This window comes from Nyctereutes procyonoides, unplaced genomic scaffold (assembly GCF_905146905.1).
Source record: "Nyctereutes procyonoides isolate TBG_1078 unplaced genomic scaffold, NYPRO_anot_genome, whole genome shotgun sequence".
Classification (NCBI taxonomy): Eukaryota; Metazoa; Chordata; class Mammalia; order Carnivora; family Canidae; genus Nyctereutes; species Nyctereutes procyonoides.
The window spans coordinates 17,123,918-17,129,743 of record NW_026575082.1 but is presented as its reverse complement, the minus strand read 5'-3'; the positions used below and the strand labels follow the sequence as shown (position 1 = coordinate 17,129,743).

Sequence of the window (5,826 nt, the reverse complement as noted above, 5' to 3'; positions counted from 1 at the left end):
AGGGAGGGAGATCTTAAACCTGTGGAGTCTGATGCTACCTCTGAATATCTGGTTGTCAGAACTGAACTGAACTGTAGAACAGCCAGCTGGTGTCAGAATTGGTTGGTATCAGGAAGAAAAAAGATGACTCATTCTGCTAATTGTCTTCTTCTGTGTCTGCTTCCTCCGCTGGACTGTGAGATCACAGAAGTCAGGGGTGAGACATTTTCTTAGCCCTCCACATGCTCCTATTTAGGGCTGATGAGAACCTACCAAGTGTGCTTGATGTTTGCAGAATAAATGAATGGATTAGGAATGGAAAGAATTGTCCTACAGGCAAAAAGGAGCCTTAGAAAGTTGTTTTCCAGCAGGATGAAGAGGCTTAAGTAGGTGATTTAAAAGATTAATTAGGTACATGTTAGATGGAGAGAGGGTGTAGTAGATCACACAGTTTGCCACAATTTCCTCCTGTGCATTTACGCACACCCTATTGCAATGTGACTTTGCCACTCCACTCTTAAAGAAGTGGCTTCTACTTTTGTGCTGCTTAAATATGGTCCGGTGACTTGCTCCCACCAGGGGAATGTATTGGAATTGGTATTACGGTGGCACCCAAAAGGCCTGCAGATCCATTCCCCTGGAATGCTGCTCTGAGACCACAGCATGGGGAAGCCAGTTCTAGCCTCCTGGAGGAGGATAGGAGCCCATGTGGAAGAGAGCTGAGGTGGCCCAGACAACAACCAGCATCAACTCCCAGACCTGTTGGTGACGCCGTCTTGGACCTTCCAGCCCAACCAATCCTCAAACTCAAGTGGCCAGAGGGAGCATTGAGTGAGCCAGGCCAAGCCAGCAGAGGAACCACAGCCACCCCCACAGAACCATGAGAAATAATAAAACACTGCCATTTCAAGGAACTCTGTTTTGTGGTGGTTTATTACATAGCTTCTCAGCCTCAACACTACTGACATTTTAGACTGGATAGTTCTTTGTTGTAGGGCATTGCCCCGGGCAATGTCCAATGTCTAGCAGCACCCTTAGCCTCTCCTCACTGGATGCCAGGAGCATCCCCTCCCAGCCGTGACAATCAAAAATATTTCCAGACATTGTCAAATGTTCCCTGGGGGCCAAAACACAAGTGACCCAGGAAATCTTCATATTGATCTTTCCTTCACAATCTTAAGTAATCAATATCCAGTTTGAGGCATAACTGGAAAAATGTTTCTTGCCCCTTGACTCATAGATGCCCCCAGGTGGCCCAGGTGAATCCAGCTGGTATTTTGGGACCAGTACTACATTATCAGAGAAGTCAGTCACCCCTAAGTCAAGATAGGCAAATGGTAGCACTTTTTTCCCTAAAATGTTCAGGTATATCATGTTTTAGTTTCCTAGAGCTGTCATAACACACTACTATGAAGAGAGTAGTAAAAAAAAAAAAATTATTCTTTCACAGTTCTGGAAGCTAAAAGTCCCAAATCAAGGTTGTCAAGGCCCTGCTCCCTCTGAAGGTTCTAGACAAGAATCTTCTCTTGCCCCTTCCTAGCTTCCAGTGCTGGGGGGCAGTCCTCGGCATTTCCTGGCTTGTAGCTGAATCCCTGTGGCTCTGCCTGTCTTCACATGGCTATGTCCCCATCTGTGTCTATTTTCTCCTTTAAAAAAAAAACACCAATTATTGAATTAAAACCCACGTCAATCCACCACCATCTCACCTTCAGTAATAATTACAACTGAAAATATCTTAATTCCAAATAAGGTCACATTCTGATGTCCAGATGAACATGAATTTTGGGGAGGACACTATTCAACCCATATACATCATGCGCAGACGGGCTCACGGTGACTGTGCATGGCCCCCACCAGGTCCTCTGCAGGGCACGCCTCCAGCCTACCCCAGGCTGGACTGCTGAGCTAAGGAGGGGTAGGAGGAGCAGCCTCACCCCTGCCTTGGATCCAGGCTTTCTGACCAACCCCACTCACTCCAGCTTCCCCTCCCTCCCACCTCTCTCGCAATCCGTGCTCTCTCATCGTGGTGGGATGTGATTGCTCGTGACCTCCTTGCTGAGGAGAGGAGCCTCTCTCTAGGTGTGGGTTCCTGGACAGATTATCTGTTTGGCTGCCTTAAATCGTGTTCACAAAAGGCCACAATTCCTTGTATGTATACGCACTCCTCAAAATTCACTTTCTATGAGGTAGAAAACATCTATTTGCATTTTCTTCTCCTCCTCCCAACCCCCACGTATTTTGAAGAAAAAAAAATGTTTTCATGCTACAGTGCAAACCATGCTTTTATTAACGTCGCCCTCCCTTGGAATGCTTTCCTGGCTTTCCACTTCTCCCCTGCCAAGCACACTTGACCTGTGGTATGTAAAGGTCACAACAGCCCTGATCAATCTCCTCGAGCAATCTCACTTGTTCAAAGCACATGGTGTTACAAGATTAGAGGGGTATGTGGAGGAGAACCCAGGGACCAGGGATAGAGAAGAATGATGCCAGGTGAGGAAAGAGGTAAAATCAGAAGGTCCATTGATAAGTTCTTGACCAGAGTGGAACTGCAGATTGGGTTTATGAAGACAGGAAAAAAAAAAAATCCTTGGGAAACACAGGAAGAGGAGCTTTTGAACATCTGAGAGTGAAGATTTAATGACCTAAAGACTAAACTCAGGTAGGTTAAAAACAAAAGTACTTTTCTTTGGGGAACTATGAGTTAATCTGGTGGTTTCTGGTGTCCTGATGATGGCAAGAAAATCTGAGACTAATATGATAACTGACAAGCCTTTTTTATTTTAAGATTTTATTTTTTTATTCATGAGAGACACAGAGAGAGAGAGAGAGAGAGAGAGAGGCAGAGACACAGGCAGAGGGAGAAGCAGGCTCCATGCAGGGAGCCTGACGTGGAACTAGATCCCAGGTTTCCAGGATCATGCCCTGGGCCAAAGGCGGTGCTAAACCGGGAAGCCACCCGGGCTGCCCCTGACAACCAGCCTTTAATCTTTGGAGGACATTTGCACAAAATACCATTCATTTGCCTAAGCAGCATTTAACACACTGGTAGAAGTCAAACTACATTGGCAGGTGAATGTTTTAGGATGTAAAGAATTTTTCATCTTGGGGCACCTGGCTGGTTCAGTTGGAAGAACATCAACTCTTTTTTTTTTTTTTTTTAAAGATTTTATCCATTTATTCACGAGAGACACAGAGAGAGACAGGCAGAGACACAGGCAGAGGGAGAAGCAGGCTTCCTGCAGGGAGCCCGATGCCGGACCTGATCCTGGATCCTGGGACCACACCCTGAGCCAAAGGCAGATGCTCTACCGCTGAGCCACCCAGGCGTCCCCAAGCAAGCAACTCTTGATCTCAGAGTTGTGAGTTTGAGCCCCACGTTGGGTGTAAAGATTAAATGAATGAATGAATGAATGAATGAATGAATAAATAAATAAATAAATAAATAAATAAATAAATAAATAAGAATTTTTCACCTTGGGCAATTACATTGGAATCACCTGGGGTCCAGACTGAATTAGTCAAAGTCGAAGGCCAAGCATTACAGGGTTTTAAAAGTATCTTGGAGGATGCTCATGGGCAGCTATGGTTCAGAACTTTACTGGTGTTAAAACGTCAGAGTTTTCAAAAGATCATTAGTACCTAGCACATTCCTAAGCAGAAAAATACAACCGCATCTAATATCGTATTGCCCCATCAATCTTCCTTGTACCAGGACTGAATGCCTTTCCCAGAGGCTACTTTTCAAAATGGCAAAACAAGAGTTTGGAAAGAGTACATTTCATCAACTCGGGTCTTTAGTTGTTACAGTAAACCTGCTGGACTTCTGGGATGAGAATGAGGACTCCGTGCCCCGCCCACAGCTCAAGTTCTCTTCCTAAATTTCTCTTCCCATTTTAACCTGCCCACCTGCCCCTGGGATTCATCATGGTCTTCTCATTCCTCCATCCCTTAGCTCCCTTACCCCACAAACACTGGTTGTGCCTACATTTCTGGTCTTGTATAAACAGCAAATAACGTAAATAACAAACCTCAATTCTTAAGTGGCATTCCATCAGTCGAAGAACACTCATTAAGCCTCTCTCCTGGCTAAGAAAAGTGAGTATAATATTTTAGCTAAGTGTGAGACTAAAATTAATCAAGGAATATGGATTGAGTGCTCAGAGGGACAAAGGCAAGAATGGAAAACATACCAAGAGTACAGTATGTAGATACTCAAGGATCTTACCATCTAGACCAGGGATTAGCAAACTATAGCCCATTGACCAAACCTGGTCCCCTATCTGTTTCTGTAAATGGTTTCATTGGAACACATCCATGCTTAAATATATATATATATATATAGTCTATGGCTGCTTTTATACTACTATGGTGGAGTTGAGTAGTTGTGACAGATCATCTGGCCTTCAAAGCCTAAAATATTTACTATCTGGTTCTTTCTAGAAAAAGTTTGCCAATGTTGATCTAAATTAATATCATATATATTTATGGTACATATAAAACCATCCACCCACCCATCCTCTTAGTAAATATTTATGTTGCACTTTACTAGGTCCTAGGGGATGCATTAGTGTGAAACAGAGACGGTTCCTACCCCAAGGAGGCCTACAGTCTACTGAACTGTCAATCCTAAGCAATAAATAAGCACCAAAGAGGTGTCCGTGCAAAAGAGAAGAGAATGTCGAGGCTAGACAGAGCCGTAACTAGAATTATTGTGAACTATAGAGATGGATTCTAAGTTGAACAGGATGAAGAGAAAGGAGGGGAAGGCCTTGACAAAATTAGAGTGAAGAGGCAGGAATGTCTACTCCATGGATGAGGGTGGCAAGTGGCACCTGGGCTGGCTTCCGGTATACTGGGGAGCAGGGGAGGGAATGGCATGATTTGTTCACCATTTATCTTCTGTACTAGACTCGAAGTTTGATGAGAGCATGGAAAATGTTTATCTCTACCCCTAGCATTATGCAACAGGACTGCCATATAATAGCTGCTTGATGAATATTGTTTAAAGAATTAAATAGTAAATGGGGACACTTGGGTGGCTCAGTCGGTTAAGTGTCTGACTCTTGGTTTTGACTCATGTCATGATCTTAGGGTGGCGAGTTTGAGCTCCACATTGGGCTCTGTGCTCAGTGTGGAGTCTGCTTGAGATGTTCTGCATCTCCCTCTCCCCCTACCCTTCCCTCCACTTGCACACTTTCTCTCCCTCTCAAATAAATAAATAAATAAAATCTTTAAAAAATGAATTAAATAGTGAATGAATAAATGAGCATCTTGACTATCAAGTTAGATATTCTGTAAGTCAGTTAAGTCAAGAATTTCAACCATGATAAAGAGTTCTCTGGTCATATTTTGATACAAAAGAATGGATAGAAAAATGAGAAAGCTAGTGTTTATTGAACAACTAGTACACAGCAAGAACTTTACAAGCATGATATTATTCAATTCTCTCAGCAATCCTTTTATTTTGCAGATAAAGAAATTCAGTCTTGGAACGATTAAATACCTGGCTATGGTCAAACAGCCAGAAAATAGTAGAGCCAGAATTCAAACCTCATTCTTACTCTGTTATTCTCAGATCCAAGGCTATTGCACATGCGCATGCCTACTGGTCATTTTCATACCATGCTCTGTAGACCTGGGGCTCCTCAGAGTCCCCGTAAGGACCATCTGACCAGTTCTGTAGCACAGAGGACTAAGAGCACGCAGACTGTCCACCCACTTTCAACCAAAGCAGTTCTTATATTTTCTACTTCATATGTGGAGCTTCCTGATTTCATCAAACAAATAGTTCTTGGGGAAACAAAAAAGAATAGAAACCACTGTACTGGACCATACTACTTCCTAAAA

At 43.4% G+C, this 5,826-nt stretch overlaps 1 protein-coding gene across 3 annotated transcripts in view; it reads right to left on the bottom strand.

Moving 5' to 3' along the window:
• Window positions 1-5,826, bottom strand: part of LOC129514616 (alpha-protein kinase 2-like) — a 117,666-nt gene that overhangs the window by 92,864 nt on the left and 18,976 nt on the right. The window lies entirely within an intron of this gene.